Source organism: Akebia trifoliata, chromosome 4, assembly GCF_017979445.1.
Source record: "Akebia trifoliata isolate Shusen 1 chromosome 4, ASM1797944v1, whole genome shotgun sequence".
Lineage (NCBI taxonomy): Eukaryota > Viridiplantae > Streptophyta > Magnoliopsida > Ranunculales > Lardizabalaceae > Akebia > Akebia trifoliata.
The window spans coordinates 22,493,475-22,511,779 of record NC_141378.1 but is presented as its reverse complement, the minus strand read 5'-3'; the positions used below and the strand labels follow the sequence as shown (position 1 = coordinate 22,511,779).

Here is an 18,305-nt window from a genome sequence, read left to right as displayed (position 1 = left end):
TTTGTTTCCTACAAAATTATAATAAAGTGAGTCTTACAGTTGTATTTTATTATATAAATTTTTGTGGAGAAAATAAAATAAATAGGAAATGATTCCTTGAAAATCACCCGAAATTGATTGCATCTCATCACTTCAACAAAAAAAAAAAAAACATTTGTAAATTGAATTAGTATGATTACACTTCTAATAAATGAAAAAGAAATCTCGTCGACAAGTAAGAGAAAGAGCTTTACTCTTCTTCTTTCATTTAAAGAGAGAAAGAGAGATGATCTCCTTCTTCCTTCAACAAAATATAAAGAGAGTATTTTTTATATATGTTATAGGATATATCATTCTTTCAACAAAATATAAAGAGTACTAGTATTTCATTTTTTTCAAACGTTAGTAATATGTATTTGGATATAAGTTTCTCCAATTTCCCTTCCCCTTTCTCTTCATGTTTTCCACTTGTTTTCAATCTTTCTTCATATATGATTTTTAATCATCGGTTCCTGTTTTTATTTCGTACACGTGTTTCCTTTTCTACAAACAACTGTCATACTTAAATTTCAATTTCAAGTAATAACTCAAAATCCCAACGTTCAACACGAAGCCCTTGTGAGGTTAATATGTGTTTTTTTTTATTATAAATATTTTGTTAAACTGACTTCCTACAACACTACGTTCAACTTGAGCAAAAACATTTATGATTTTTTTTGCACACCACTATGGAAAAAAGAAATTTACTCTTATCTTGGGTTCAATATTTATCCAATGAGTATAAAATCAAAAGTAACTAATGAGAGCTTTCTTACAAGTTGTTTGGCATAGTGGATAGATTTAATGGTTTGTGACCAAAGTGAGGAATTATGTGGCATACTCAACGAGCTTTATCTTACTAATGGTGCATAATCTTGTAAATCCACAATGTATACAACTTGATCATCCCATGAATTATCCTTTTTTTTCTTCTAAATTGCTTAGTTTTATATTGTAAATGCTAAAAAATAATAAGGTTTTGGTAAAAATTAGAGATGCCCATCAGTCTTCAATCAAATGGCATTCATCTATTGACATCGGTTATCCATGAGAGACTAACAAGAAATAACGGAAACACCCTCATCTTCAACCTCTTGTCAAAAGTCTTTGATCTTTCTTTCTTCTTCAAAACGCATCATCTTCAATGACTCCATAAATCTTAATGTATTTTTTAATTAGTAATTAAATTTGAAAGTTAAAAGAATCTTAGATGAAGAAGATGAAAACTGTAAATTTTTTCACAATGGATTGAAGATGACAATAGAAAATCCATCACTTTTGTCAGTCTCTCATAAAAGACCAAAGTCAAGGGATATTTTAATTTTGAAAATCGAGGAGATATCTTTAATTTTCATCAAAAAAGAGGGATGGCTTAAAATTACCCAAAATAATAATATATTATATTGGGTTGAAATTGAATGATGAGAATCATTTGACATGATTCATACCTAATTCCGTACCATCAGAAGTTTGGTAGCAAAGGTTCTAATTCCATGGGTCCCTACATATTATATTATATATTTAATTCAATGCTTGTCTGTACAGAAATTCAATTAAAAAGACAAATGCTATTGGCACCTCCAACTTTTACTTATTACACCCAATTAAAATATCTCAAAAAATAAAGCCTAAATCTCCCTTTCCCAAGCTAAATATGACGAAATTTCGAGTTCATAAAATTATTCATTTTAATTCCCAAAACATGTATCAGTTATTTTTATAACCTACGAACTTGTATGTATTGTAGGATTCATAGTTAATATTATTTATTAAATTTTGTTAAGGGCAAGATTTGAATTCAAGACCTTCTTTTCTCGAGTGTAGTTGATGTAGGATTTTTTCATTTTTGTTGAAACCTTATTTAAAAGTGCATCTTTCTTATTTGTGATAGTTGAATGGTTAAAGATTTTCTGATTTATTTTTTCTTGAGAAATGTAAAGATAATTCTTTAAATCTTTAATCCCATATCAGCTAAATATAACAATTGTGCTTAATTTATAAATGCTTCACTCTCCTATTTACTTGAGCGTTAGTGAGAAAGAGAGTAGGCCTCGTGCGCACATGGAGGCGTAAGACACCATGAGACTGCAATCTTATTGTATTTGGGGTTAATCGGTCGAAAATAAATCCTCCAACGTTCAGTTTCTTTCTTTAATCTATTAAACCGTTGGACTTTAGAACGAGAGAGAGAGACAGACAGAGAGATATGATCTTCTTCCTTCAACAAAATATAGAGAGAGTATTTTTTATATATGTTATAGGATACATCATTCTTTCGACAAAATATAAAGAGTACTAGTATTTCATATTTTTCAAACATTAGTAATATGTGTTTGGATATAAGTTTCTCCAGTTTCTCTTCTCCTTTCTCTTCATGTTTTCCACTTGTTTTCAATGTCCTTCTTCATATATGATTTTTAATCATCGGTTCTTATTTTTATTTCATACACGTGTTTCCTTTACTACAACTAACATACTTAAATTTCAATTTCAAGTAATAACACAAAATCCCAACATTTAACCCAAAGCCCTTGTGAGGCTAATATGTGTTATAAATTTTTTTTTTTTTTGGTTAAACTGACTTCCTACAACACTACCTTCAACTTGAGTAAAAACATCTATGATTTTTTGTGCACACCACCATGGAAAAAAGAAATTTACTCTTATCTTGGGTTCAATATTTATCCAATAAGTATAAATTCAAAAGTAACTAATGAGAGCTTTCTTACAAGTTGTTTGGCATAGTGGATAGATATAATGGTTTGTGACCAAAGTGAGGTATCATGCGGCATACTCAACGAGCTTTATCTTACTAATGATGCATAATCTTGTAAATCCACAATGTATACAACTTGATCATCTGATACATGATCCTTTTTTTTTTCTTCTAAATTGCTTGGTTTTACATTGTAAATGCTAAAAAATAATAGGGTTTTGATAAAATTAGAGATGCTCATCACGCTTCAATCAGCTGGCATTCATCAATCGACTTCGGTTATCCATGAGAGACTAACAAGAAATAACGGAAACACCCTCATCTTCAACCTCTTGTCAAAAGTCTTTGATCTTTCTTTCTTCTTCGAAACACATTATCTTCAATCACTCCATAAATCTTAAAGTATTTTTTAATTAGTTATTAAATTTGAAAGTTAAAAGAATCTTAAATGAAGAAGATGAAAACTGTAAATTTTTCTCAATGAATTGAAGATGACAATACAAAATCCGTCACTTTTGCCAGTCTCTCATAAAAGACCAAAGTCAAGGGATATTTTAATTTGAAAATCGAGGAGATATCTTTAATTTTCATCAAAAAAGAGGGATAGCTTAAAATTACCCAAAATAATAATATATTATATTGGGTTGAAATTTAATGATGAGAATCATTTGACATGATTAATACCTAATTCCGTACCATCAAAAGTTTGGTGGCAAAGATCCTACTCCATGCGTCCCTATATATTATATTATATATTTAATTCAATGCTTGTCCGTACAAAAATTCAATTAAAAATACAAATGCTATTGGCACCCCCAACTTTTACTTATTACACCCAATTAAAATATCTCAAAAAATAAAGCCTAAATCTCCCTTTCATGAGTTAAATATGACGAAATTTCAAGTTCATAAAATTGTTCATTTTAATTCCCAAAACATGTATCAGTCATTTTTATAACCTACGAACTTACGTGTATTATAGGATTCATAGTTAATATTATTTATTAAATTTTGTTAGGGGCAAAATTTGAACTCAAGACTTTCTTTTCTCTTGAGTGTAGTTGATGTAGGATTTTTTCATTTTTGTTGAAACCTTATTTAAAAGTGCATCTTCCTCATTTGTGATAGTTGAATGGTCAAAGATTTTCTGATTTATTTTCTCTTGAGAATTGTAAAGATAATTATCTAAATCTTTAATCATTTCCTACTTACTTGAGTGTTAGTAAGAAAGAGAGTGGGTCTCGTACACACATGGAGGTCTAAGGCACCATGAGACTACAATCTTATTGTATTTGGGGTTAACCAGTCAAAAATAGATCCTCCAATGCTCAGTTTCTTTCTTTAATCCATTAAACCGTTGGACTTTAACTATTATAAAAGAGGAATGAGCCCTAGTAATCTATATAAAGAAACACATAAACAATGTTTTGATTTTTTTTCTTCTACTCTTCTTTTTACTGTTGTTCGTACACTTATTGATTTGATTGAGTTCGTTGAAGATTTGTTATTTCTTAGTGTGCGATTAACAAATTTGTGATTGTTGAATCTTGAAAATCAATCGTCTAAGACCAATTGCACTATGTATACCATTATAAGGGGGCGACTTTGATTTTAAGGACAACTTTCTCCGTGCCTCAGTCACCTAATCAATTCGATAAATTCTTTCTAATTTGTTTTACTTTATGTTTTCAATATCTAATTCGGACTCAAGATCCACACTAGATACAAGAGTGTTTTTGTCACTTTTAATATCTATGAATTTGTAGATATATCAACAGTTTCATTGATTATAAAAGTGATGAATTTACTTGAAATGCATGTTTTGGGAATCAAAATGAATGATATATCGAAACCAAAATTTGGACATAAGTTGCGCATGTTTTGGGAAAAATCCCAAAAATAAATCACTGATTGATGATAAATAAAAGTTCGGGTCCCAATAGTAATTCTCTCTCTTTCGTTTAGCTTCCTATTAGGATTTTATATGAGCCGAATCCTATTGGTAAACAATTGTCGAAGTTGTTTGAATGTGTTATAATGCTTTGTAATGTTGAGATATTAACCTGTACCAAACTTTTGTATTGTTTGAATTTGATTGTTGTGTTTAGTCTTTAATTAGAGAGGGTAATAAATAATTTAATAAATTGAAAAGTTATAAGCAAAAGTTGAGGTGTCAATAACAATTCTATTTAAAAGGAAAAAAAAAATGGAAAGTAAGACAAAAGTGTGAATTAAGTGGAAGCAGTGCAATTCCAACATAACCTTCCAAAGTCCAAAAAGAAGGCAAAGCAATTTAAAAGTGGGTTTTTTTTATAGAGATGTCTTAAATAGATTAATTAAGCAGTTTTGAGATAAAGATAGAGTGATAAGTGGAGACACCACTACTTTTGAGATGAATGTGCTGCAAGTACATACACATCCTTAGACACTTATACAATGTGTTAACATCATCTCTAGTCCTTCCCATGGCCAATACTACTTAGTGAGAAATATTTATCGTCAATATGACAACCCAAGCTATATACCAACATGGATTCCACTTTAAATTTCCTGTTTTGAAATAATTATGTGGTATCTATTAAAAGATTTTGATAATTAAGTTAGATTTACGATAAATTTGTAATCGGAATCATGAGTAAAGAAAAATGTCTTTTTTACATAGGTTTACACACTTTTTTTTTTTAAAGCTCTATACATCACTTGCAAACATATCCTTATTGTTTTTTGATATTCGTTGATTGTGATTTATGTTTACACTAATCATTTTGTTAGTTCTGATAGGCTAAAATCAAACAAAAGATGAAAAAAGAAGGAAGACGAAGAAACCAAGTTCTTTCTTTTGAAAATAGGGCAAATGCAAAACTAACTACAAAATTATCCCAAATGCATTAAAAACAAAAAACCTAAAAAAAATGACTCTAAAACACGATTTTGAAAAAAGTTGATGAACCGTTTTATTGTTCATTGAATGCAAAATTCAATTCCACACCAAATGCATATGCTACCTTGAAAAAAAGACAACCATAGAAAGAAAAAAAAAAGGGCAAAAAAAGTTAAATTTATGGTACAAAATCAAATACTAATTACACGTAAATATGCCACTCCCAATTTATTGTTTTCAAATATTGATCCTCACTAGTTTCTGTGATGGAATCCCTCCAAGGTGACAAATACATTACTCTCTCTTAGCATCCTTGGGACAAGATTTCATGCCTTATTTAGTGATTAAATGCTTGACCTAACTTACAGGTACCAGTTAGTATAGTTGGTAAAGTCTTTGGTTGATGATACCAGAGACTTGGATTCAAATCTCGCTAGCACCAAGTTATTGAACTCATTAAAAATAGGCTTACCGATAATACAATAAAAAACATAACATAGCCTTTCCATTTCATAGATAGGTCAAATTAATGAGCTAGTACCATTACTAGATATCCCATTGAGAATTTGATTGTGGTAATATGTTCTTATTTTTACTCACAAACCATAGACGATACCTAATAAGATTATGAGTGGATTACATTCCTAATAAGAGTTGAATGCTATGATAACTTATTTGATCAGGTACTTAGTAGGTCTCAATATTTGGATTCAAATCCAATCTGATGATAATTGGATTGCATCTAGTGTTGATGTCTAGTTCGGCAGTCAATTAATTAGATTCAAATTGAACTAGGTTGATCTAGAATTTATCCGATAAGATTCGGACTATTTGCTAACATATTGCAGGTATTTTTATTAGTTAAAATATTTAAATCCAAAACTTGATAATAATTCGATTTAATTTGGATTATATCAATCTAATTTGATATCATCTATATATTTTCTCATTTATTATTAGATTAGGTTGTATATAAGATTGAGAAATGGTTGATGTGTAGAACCAAACTAATAAACTATTTGATCAGATCCTCAATGAAAACATAGAGAAAGATCCATAATATTTAAGGATTCAAATAATATAAATGTGAAACCAAAGCAATTTTAATGTGTTACTTTATTTGTTAATAAAGTCAAGAAAAGTTTGAGAGAATGGTCCTAGTTTTCATATAAATATATATATATATATATATATATATATATATATATATATATTATATATATATATATATATATATATATATATATATATATATATATATATATATATATAGCAATAACACACATAAAATTCTTGGTTTGAATCATGTTGTTTGGGATTTGATGGCATTGGGCATCATTTTGACTTTTTTGGAGACTGAATATTCTCGAATGCATGACTCTCACTCTTATGTTGTTAATTAGGGCTTGTTCGTTTGGGTTTCTGGAGCTTTTTTTTTTTGCTTTTAAGCCCAAAAAATCAAAAGAATGATGTTCTTTTGGATTTTTTTGTTCCCATAGATTTCAAATGAAGCCCAAAACGACTCTTAATAAAAGTTGTCTAAGAGGGGTTTCTTCAAATGACTTTTGTGCGAAGTCAAAACGTAAAACTGCTCAAATGTAGTTACCAAAATACCTTTCATCTTTAATCAAATTTTCAACCAAACTTTACCTTAAAAAATAAAAGGTGATCATCAAAATATCATTTATCTTTAATCAAATTTCCAATCAAACTTAACCTTAAAAAATAAAAGGAAATTATCAAAATAGCCTTCATCTTTCAAAATACCTTTCATCTTTAATCAAAATTTCAACTAAACTTAACCTTTAAAAATAAAAAGAGATTACCAAAATACCATTCATCTTTAATCAAATTTACAACCAAACTTAACCTTAAAAAACAAAAGAGAATTATCAAAATACCCTTCATCTTTAATCAAATTTTCAATCAAACTTAATCTTAAAAACAAAAGAGAATTATCACAATTTTTCGTTCCGGATCTAATGGTTTAGTCAATTTCTACAAATTCTGTCTCTAACAAAAATTTATATTTTTGGCCTGAGGTGACCTTTAAAATTGATGTTGTTTTTATTTTTGACGATAATTCGACTTTCTAGTCCCCAAAAATGACAAATAAATAGTCCACGTTCAATAATTTTTTGTTACGAATCCAATGGTGTAATCAAATCTTAATAATTCTTGCTCTAGCAAAAAGTCACTATTTTAATCTTATCTGACTCGGTAATCGAGGATTTTGTAACTTTTATATTCGGACTCGCATTTAAGCGTGCTTGCAGGCTAAAGTATATTTTTCGATCATTTTGAATCCAATGGTGAGATCAGATTCCATTAAAAATTATCAGAATCATCCTAAAATTTTACCCCTAAGTCCTACTTTCAAGATTTTCTTAAAATTCCAATATTTATTTTTCCTCGAGATACGAATTAAAAATTTGGAATTTTACAAAAATTGTCAAACGAATATCAAATTTTGACTTATATGCTTTTGTAACGAACAAGTTTATGTTGGATGTAGCTTTTCAGGTTCTAAGCTTCTACTTCTTTCAGAAGATAATTTCTAGAGCTGGAGTTGACTTCTGTAAATAATAGACCCTTACCCTCTTAACATTTATTTTAAGAGGGAAAATATTATATTAATCTTATAGCGATCGTTAACTAAAAAGAATCTGAATCATTGTATATAATATATTTCAATTAGGGATATATTGAAACTGATGGGATGTATTCAATTAAGGACCAATGACACCAAATTTTGTCTAAGGGAATCATTTTTCTTTTGCATTTTACAAATTTAATGGACAAAAATGTTGGTTAAAGGTCCTCTAGTTTAAGTCATGAATTGGGGACAAATAAAAATCAAAATTTGTAGTATGTAATAAGTATCAATTATGGATACACTAATTTCTCAATTAAAACCCAGAAACGTTTTTGGCATTTTATTTTATGTATGTTGGGTGATAGGGTCATCGGGTTCAAAAGAGTCAGCTACATCAAATTATTTTGTTTTTTTTTTTTCTTTGAATGTTTTAAATCTAGAAAAGTGACCTAGACTTAAAAGTTTATTGGATCCGTTTGACTCAATGGCTCATCAATCAATTTCGCGTGTTATTAAGATATTCAATCAAATTAATCATAATCGTCGATGTTACACTTTATCCCAATTACTAATGAAGGACAACATGGATTCTATTTCTCCATTTAATCATACATTATTATATTGATTTAAGGATGGTACCACCTTGATATATAATCTAAACCATTATTAAAATGGGTGACATTATGACACTATCTAGATTTTTATTCTCAAAGCAAAAAATATATATGATAAAAAATGGGTGCTGATGTGGTCACTAAAGAAGATATTTTTTTTAGATCGAACGCGTAAGGAAAAAAAATTGATTGAAAAAAAAAAGTAATGGTTTGCTAGCTTGAGCTAATCGTAGAAAATGATTTGAATATAAAAATAAAACCATTAATATTATTAAACGATTTCTGAGTAGAAGAATCACGTAATAAGAGAAAAACCTATTCTCCTGATCATATTTTGGGGTGCCACATGGACATACGATCCATATTTGATCATGCTTTTGGGTGCCAAGTGGATGTGTGATCCATATAGCTTGGTGGTTATGTGGTCCATATAGATTTATATTCTTTTTTTTGAATAGGTAAGCTGGAGTGCTGGACTTGAACTCATGACCTCAAAGTTGCATTGAAAATTGTAAAAAATGGAGTTATGTATGTTGAAATTTTTTTTGCTCACAGACTTTTGGCTCACTGCACGTATCCAGCGACCAACCAATCACATTAGCCCGCGTGTATTGAGGGCATAGTAAAATTTACAAAAATACACTTGTTAGGCTGCACGTGTCAAGCAGTAGAGAGCCTGTGAGCACAAAATTACTTGATGGATAGTATATTAATTTTTTGAAAGAATTTTTTTTTTTACAATGATTCAATTCTTGATAATCGGGACTGACAAGTACCAACATTTCTTGATGGATCTTATTCTACTAATTTAGAAACGAAACTGGAATCAATAAAACCGAAACCAAAAAAATATAATGATTTCGATTCAAAGTACATTAGAACGATTCATTAACATCCCTAATTCCATCAATATTTACCTTACTAAAATATTTCTCTTTTAAGAAAAAAAGAAAAACCTATTTTATTTAACTAAATTGTAGATTAAATAATAATATCATACTAGACCTAGATCCAATTTGGATCACATCACCTATTTCTTATATCCTACCAATATGCAAGGTAAATCATTCAGATCCAAGCTCGTTAAGTGATCTTTTTGTGAGTATGAAGGATACAATCTGGATGGGCTGAACTTTGAGCCCAATGGTCTAACCTGATCTTGAGCCAGATTCTCCTAACCTTTGGATTGGGCCTTGTCTCTACCCATCTTATGATATATTCAAAACCCTAATATAAATAGAGAGATTTACTCGGCAGACCCAACTGTTGCATTTTTATTACAAAAACTGCCTTGGAATTTTGACAACTTCAAGGGAACCATACTTTATGATGTTTGTTACCCACCAATCCTTTTAACAGGGATCCACGTAATAAAATTCAAATTCATGGACTTAATTTGTTACGTAACATATCTTGGAGTGGATCCTAACCACATCAATTTTTCGAATTAAAAACATGATATGATGCCACAAGGTTTTAGAAGACAAAATTCTAAGAACTTTGAACAAAAAAAAATTGAATTTTTCTTTTAATTTTCACTGTTGAGCTTTAGTTTTTAAATTTGGGACTTTGGTAGTCATCCATTTTCAACACATTTGATCAAGTTTAAAAAGGATTTTCTTTTGAATTTTGTTCTTTGAATCTGATTTTTTTTTCATGAAATTTAGAAGTTTGTGGTGTTGGATTTCCAATTTGATAATCCATGTAGGCCCAACGACTCTTATTACGTTTTGAAATCTTACTAAGTTAGTCATGATAGTCTAATTCATAAAGTAAGTTTTGTTGGGGTAACAAACTTGATAAAGTAAGGGCGCTTTTGTAATAAAATTGCCCACTAAATCTCTCAAAAAAATATTTCCTAATTATTAAAGAGAGATACTATTGCCACACTAATTTAAAATCTCCAACAAACAATATGGGATGTGAGGAGTAAATTAAAAAAAAATCTTGTTCCTTTGTCCGTCTTCTTCTCATCTTTTGACTAACACTGTGTTTGGATTGAGGGAAGGGGAGGGAAGGGAAGAGAAAATATGCTGTTTTCTCTTCTTTTCCCCTGTTTGGATTGTTAAGTGAGGAGGGAAGAGAAGAAAAATGGAGGGAAGAGAAGGGAAAAAACGTAGAATTTTGTTCCCCCCAAAAATGGAGAGACGCGGAGGGAAGGGAAGGGAATAAAATTTTCTTTCCAAATTTGCCCTCATTCTTTTTTAAAATTTCCAAAGAAACGTATTATTGGCAGGCCAACTATTACTAGTTACACCCCAACTAAATCTAATAATTAAATTTCAGAAACCATAGAGATGCTTGCGAAGGAGACGAAGAAACCCTCGAGAGAAGGAACGAAGGCGACGACCTATGTCTCTCCACACGAGTTTGTAAAAGCTTACTCTGCTCACCTCAAACGATCGAGAAAGGTAAATCTTCAAATCTAGGTTTTCTCCAAGATCACAAACTTCTTCTCTTGTTTATTATATGTAAATTTACGTTATAATTGCAGATATCAGATTAATATTGGAACTTTGATTTTTTAGTTTTTTTTCTTAATGTATCTGCACAATAATTTTGGGGTTTTAGATTCGTGCTTCTTGGTTGATTTGTTCCACATTTTATTTTTATTTGATCTGCTTTTATATTTTTTCGAGTATGAATCTCTATTATTTGTTCTCAGGATTTGGAGTTTTGTTGATCTGATTACGAATTCTACAGGTTTAATGTGTTTTAATGTCAGGGGCTGTTTGAATGCACTGTAGGTTTAATGTGTTTTAATGTCAGGGGCTGTTTTAATGTGTTTTAATCTCTCTCACACACACACAAAAGATTTAAAACCATGTTGATACTTGTTGGTAAATAAGAGACACGAAAGTTTTGAGGAAAAAAAAATATATAAATCTGTTAAAGAAGAAGCAAATAAATTAGGTAAACACAGAATTTATGATGTTTCATACTGTTTATGTACAAGGAAGGTGATAAAGATATTCACAAACTTGCAACATAAAAGAAGAAAACTGGAGATATTGATGCATTGAGAATGAAAACCAAAATTTTCTATTTTAGTAAGGAAAATTAAGGAAAGATGAAGGGATTATTTTCATACATTGCAAAATGAAGATCACTTAGTGAGCTTAGAAGTTGAAGGAAATGCTTATCTTACATAAGATATATAAGCTATTGTAAGATTGTGTTATAAAAGTGAAAGGGACTTTGGCTCCGGTTAAAATATAAAAGGCTTTCTGATCAGATTGTATCCCTATAGATACTTGGAAGTACATTGGAGAAATTGTATTTTGTTGGTTTCTTAGGTTGTTTAACAATATTTTTAGATACAAAGAAAATTTTAGAGAAATGGAGTATTATGGTATGGGTGCCTTTTTTTTTTACAATAACAAGCGTGATATGTAAAATTTCACCAATTATCGTGGGGTCAATGCAAGGAGGTTGACTATCGGTGCTATTTTCTTACTTGGACAATTAATGGTAAAGTTTCGAAAATAGAGACACATTTGCACATGAATTTACTGACATGGAAAAACATAGAGTCCCATATGTTGATGTTATGAAAGATGTGTATTGTGGAGCTGTTGCTAGTTTTAGAACAATTGGTGGCGAGATGTGCTAGTTTCCACTTATAGTGAGTTTGTACCCCACACCAACATAAAGTCAATATCTTTTTAAAGAAAGATTGGATTTTGTGAGGTGGGTTTAGCAAAGTTTTGTTATTTTTTTTTAAAGAAAGATGAGATTTTTGGGAGGTTGGTGGTGTGTTTAGTAGGTATTGAGCTCAAAAACGAAAGAATTGGTTGAAGTGAAGGTGGGTTCTTGTACTTTGATATAGAGAGAAAAAAAAATGACTTGTTCTGTTGAAGAAAGGAGAAAAACAGGGGTTGGATTGGTGAATGGGGCATCTACTCTGCTTGAGGAGATGAATATTTTGAAAGAAATTCAGGATTAGTCTGGTGGTGTGTTTAGTAGCTTTGTACTAATGTTCTTTCTATTACTTTCTAAAATTGAGTAGTTACTTCAGTGGTTTTTGCACTTCTCTTCACTCTTTTATTAAGCTTTTTTTTTTATATCTTTTTTTCTTTTTTAATTTTCTAAATTTGGTTCTTGAACTTGCAAGGCTCATTTACTAAAACTTCAAATATCCTTCATTGCATGCGCGTGTGTTATTATTGGTTTTCTTTGCAATGCAACTCTGATGTCTTGAGTATCAATTCCAGCTTACCTTTGAAAAATATGCTTGAACTTCCACAATTTCCATTTACGTTGTTATTAGGTTTTTCAAATGACTAACTCGCAGGATTAAAGTGACAATCTCAAAGGTTTCAAGTGGCTATCTCACAGGTTTGCTAATTTTTAGCGAGATTGTCACTTGAAAAACCTGAGATCAAGACCAATCAATGAGGAATCATATGGTTTTTGCTTATGCATAGCCATCTTATCTGTTGTTTTTTTTATTATTCAATGTCACTAGCACATTGGGAGTGTTTGGCTGAATATTTTTGGTACAACCGTGACTGCTGTGGACGTATGGGCGATTCGGAAACAATGCCCGTTCCTTGAACCGGTGGAAGAGAATAGGAAGCTAAGGAGAAATTTTTTATTTTCTCACTTGCGTCCATGGGTGATGGGTTGGTGATGCTTGAATGTGGGGTTTGTATGATTGGAGAAATGTGGTATTTTGTCATACAACAGTTGGTTCGAGTGCTTTATCCTTCTTTTATCGTGGTGCATTTGAGATCAGGATTTGGATTTGTACAAAATCTCATTATATAGTTAACACTTGATTTAGCTCACTTTTGTTTTTGGGGGAACTGACATAACAAAAGAGGGTAAGGAGGAACATGTAAAGTATCTTAAATGCTAGTCTCTTGGGGGTATGGATTTGCAATTTATTTTCAATTTCCTTTACATGTTAAATTTTCATTTTTCTGAAGGCAGGTTTCCTTCACAATGTGAACATGTTCAATTGTTTAAAGACATGATGGAGCCCCCTTCAAACCAAAGCTGTTATAGCAACTATCCAACTCCTCTTTGGTTAGAGGAGAAGGCATGTGGTATCATTTCTTCGTATCTTATTTCATGACTTAAAAACAATCTATGACAATGAAGTTGGTTTATTTTCATTAACAACTTTGTTACAATCTAATTGAACTTATTCTCCTAATTAAAATGGCGAAATGGGGTTGTTTCTAATGATGAATTTTGTTAGAATGTAGTATAGATGGTTGGCATGAAGCGGCAATGGCCCTTTGCTCTTGACAACCAGTTGGGTCTGTCCTTCCCCTGCAAATTTCCTCACTTCTACAGATCCGGTGAAACATCTTTATGTGGTAATGGCAACGGTGGCATGTTCAATTTTGAAAAGGGGAATGCGGTTTTCAGGTTGAATGTTTTTTTTTTCCGCTTAAATTGAGGGTTTTTGAATGGTAAAGGGTGGTTTAGTTGTCTGGAATCCAATTTTCCTATTCTACACTCATTTTTATTATCTTGTGAGTGTATAAAAGTGGATAGTAGTCACATCATAACCAAGGAGGTCATCACCATGTATATCTACAAAGAAAGGTGAATATAAAAGTGGATGGCAGTTGCTTTGGAACTCCATTCCAGTCCAGCTATGCCGTTTATAGTGCCGTGAAGATGGGTGTGGTCTAATCTGGTTGATACTTCTAGGTCAAATTCAGCCTGATTGGGTGATTATAATCTGGTTTATGGATGGAGTTCTCTATACCATTTGCTAGAATGGCTCATTGATTTGGTTGGCTTGTATCTTCTGATTAAGTTGGTTGTTGGACCTGTGATGTACGTGCCATGTTTTGAGCACTGGTGGTAGGCTACGATGGAGATTGCGTCTATGGAATTTACATATCTATGTATTCATCATTTTTAATATCCTGCATGGAGATTTTACGAAACTTAATGTTGCCAAGCAGGAATTTTTTTTTCTTTTGTGTAAATTTAATCTTAATCTGCTCAACAGGTGAAGAAACACTTCAGCCCGTGTCGAACATGAAGCTAGCACCTCAAAAATTAGTGAAGATCAGCTATTCTACTTTCAGCAAAGGGGCATTGATCACGACAAGGCAGTCAAAGCCCTTATTTCTGGTTTTTGCGAAGATGTCTTCAACAAGCTTCCTGCCGAGTTCAGTTCTGAAGTGAACGAGCTCATGAGTTTGAAGCTTGAGGGATCTGTTGGGTAGAGACCAATAATTGTGATAATGTACATTTTTATTTTTATTTTTGGCTCCTTGACGAAGAAAAGCAAATCATCATACTGGTTTAATTGTGATGTTCATCATGAGTTGGTCCAAACAGTCCTAGGAGAACTTGAAGATGGCTGCCTAACATCTATGTATGGAAACCATATTGTGACTCGAAACATAACATCCTTTATGTAATTTGACTACTATATATGGCTATCCTTTTATCAAAATAAATGGCTATAATAACCTTTAAAAAATGCCACCAAGTAGTAATGCATGAGGAGTCAACAATGAACCATGTCACACCCAACAACCTGACCTCATTTGTTAACAAACAACTAAGGATAAGGGGTTGAGTCGAACATGTGGCTTGGAAAGGTTAAGCAAATTAATTCAAAGATCAAACTCCCAACCATCTGGCCCTTCAAGCTTTTATTGACAGTTGATCTTGTCTTCAACTTCTCAAGGTTCTTAACTAAGCTCTACTACTATGTTTTATATGGGGAAGGAAGAAATTTTTTTTGAGACTTTGTAAATATTTAGTATGCAATATCCCCTATTAGTGCCAATCGATCAAGAACAATTAATCTAGATCAAAATAGTTTAGAAAAACATTATAACTTTACGATATTAATAATAAAAAAATGAGTCTTTCTAATCAATGTTATCCACTCTCACTAGTAATTGATAGAAAATAAATGGCTTAATAAATCGTTATAATTATATAATCTGCTTGAATTTGGGTTACAGATGATGTGTGCTAGTAACTGTTGGGAAGTTGATAGCTTACTTCAACATTTTGAGAGAAATTGTAAGAAGCTTGAAAAGGTCCATCATTGTAGGTTTAAATGTCTAGGACCATGTCTTTAATCTCAAATTTGCTTATTTTAGTGTGCTAAATGACTTGGATTTTGAGTCAATGAGATGAACAAGTATTTTTAGTTTTTTTTTTAATAAAAACATACATCTGTCCAACCAAATTGAATCAGGGAATCAATTTGATTTTTAAAACATTGGTGGAATGTAAGCTTTCATGATATACAGTCTTGTATTTCTTAAGTTTGATAATAGGGAATTTCTACAGGAAATATGGTATGAAGGTTTGTATCATTGTATAAGTAGAATTGTATAAGTAGAATTTTGTTTTTTACTATGAAGGGTATAATAGTCATTTGACAATAATAATTTCTCTTCTCTTCTCTTATGAATCCTAACCAAACAGAAGAAAGTTGACTTTTTCTTTTCTCTTCTCTTTCAATCCAAACAGGGTGAAGAGAATCTTCCCTTCCCTTCCCTTCCCTTCCCTTCCCTTAATGAGTTTCTCTTCCCTCCCCTTCCCTCAATCCAAACACAGTGTAAGAGAAAAACAAGCTGAATGCGGCACTCTCTCTCTCTCTCTTGTGCACGGTACACCTCCACCATACCCTCCATTGATGCCACCACCATAGTTGATCCAAAGATCTATAGTCCTGTTTTCTCTAGTATAGGAATCATTAATTCTAGATCCGAGATTCCCAATGTCCATATAAGTGTAGAAGAGATTGTCATCGGATTCGATTTCTTAGAAACTAATCGTTTAGGCAATGAAAGGATCTCCAAGAAGAACTAGGTTGCTAGAGAATCGAAAATTCACCTAGAAGTGTGCCCTTCTATGGCTAGAGCCTCAGTAAGGGATGGAGTTTCCAAGCATTGATGTCTTGTTGTATTTTGGGCATTTTGGGATTGAGGTTTAGGGTTTAAATTTGCAAGATCTTGCATTTCCATCTCTCTCTCTCTCTCTCTTATGATTTGAGAACTAGGTTACTTCGAGATAATTTTTTTTTTTTTTTTTTGTAAGAACAACTCATGCAAATTTTTATTTTTAGTTTTCATTTCCAATTTTCATTTCAATCACTAGAGATTTAAGTAGTCACTTACTTAAATCTATGGGAAATGTTTTTTACTTGAATATATGTTGGTTTAGAAGGCATCAATGGTCTTTGATGACTTATGTAAGAGAAAAATGGATGCAATGAAATATCTATTTCATTGCACTGTTTCTCATTACTTTATTAGTTAAAAATAAAATTGATGAGACTCTTACTGCAGAGCCGCTTGTTGACTTGACGGGGTTTGATGTCACTTAGCTGAGATTTTCACTTCATCGTTTGGGCAATACTTCTACAGATATTCACTTCATCTTAGATTTTTTTGTCCTAGAGCATTGGCGTGTAATAAAAAATAATATGCACATTTGTTTTTTAAATAAATGGTGTGCACATTCATTTTTATTGGTGTGGCACATATAATTTTATTAATTGATGTGGCAATAACAACTCCATTATTAAATACTTTAAAATATCATATTTTAAAACAAATAAGCAGGCAGCAAGCATAGGAGCTGAGGTCGATAGGCAGCAATAAAATAAGTCAATATGTGCACCATCTGTCCTTTTTCCCCTATCTCTTGCATTTGCTTGTCTTTAAACTTGAAAATCTCTTAATCGCGAGCTGTTGGCTGTCTGTTCAACTCTATCGGTTTCTCCTGTCGCAATTAGTATAGGTATTTCTACTTGGCCAACTGATCCGGGATAGGTTGGCAAGCAGTTAATAGATATCTAATCTACGACCACCCTTCCTTAATTGGTCTTCCTTAATCAGTCTCATGGGTTAGAGTACTTGAGCCTTGAAAAAGGATCTCAAATAGCCTTTCTTTCTTTTGTAGTAAGCCTATTAGTAGCTCGTACCGCTCCTCTAGTTCAAGTAGTTCAAGAGTTAAGCTAGCTTAGTGAATCGATTTCAGCTCATATTACATTGACCCTTCATCCCTTGCTTCTTTGAAAGTGCTTTCCTTTGAGTGAAGGCAGCATAAGTGCATTGGTCACATAGGCTTGAAAGTACCCGCTCGTGTCCTATTCAGTCAATTCTTTGTTTAGTCTTTTTGTAAAAGTCTCGCTGATTGGCCCTGCTAGTGTGCGAATCCCGTAGCCTCTTCTGTCCATTCCTAGAGAGTCTTATGTGGCCTGGCTTCTTTTATCGGTGGAATCTGCCCTCCAGCCCTTCCCTCTTCTGCTAGCCCTTCCCGGTCAACTGCGGAAAACCTTCTCAATTCAATTGCCTATTTTTGAGCCTATCTCGCTAGTTCAAGCCCTCTTATGGGTCTTTGTACTAGTTCTGCTTTCACATGCTCTTTAACTTGCCCTGATCCGCCGTCCAATCCACATACATTCATTCCACTCGGTAAATATGGCTTAGCTGGCTCTCTGCCCGCCTCTCTATTGTTTTTGAGGGGTTTTCTCACGCC

General features: G+C 32.0%; 1 long non-coding RNA gene across 19 annotated transcripts; it reads left to right on the top strand.

The window, feature by feature from the left end:
• The first annotated feature begins 10,949 nt into the window (after positions 1–10,949).
• LOC147404503 (uncharacterized) lies at positions 10,950–15,657 on the top strand. Of its 19 annotated transcripts, none has more exons than XR_015177802.1 (4): positions 10,956–11,236; positions 13,757–13,876; positions 14,039–14,204; positions 14,800–15,540. It is a non-coding gene; the product is annotated as an uncharacterized LOC147404503 (long non-coding RNA). The 19 variants fall into 19 exon arrangements; XR_015177807.1 differs by having other exon boundaries at positions 13,761–13,876; positions 14,800–15,539; XR_015177805.1 differs by having other exon boundaries at positions 13,761–13,876; positions 14,032–14,204; positions 14,800–15,539.
• Positions 15,658–18,305: the final 2,648 nt, after the last annotated feature.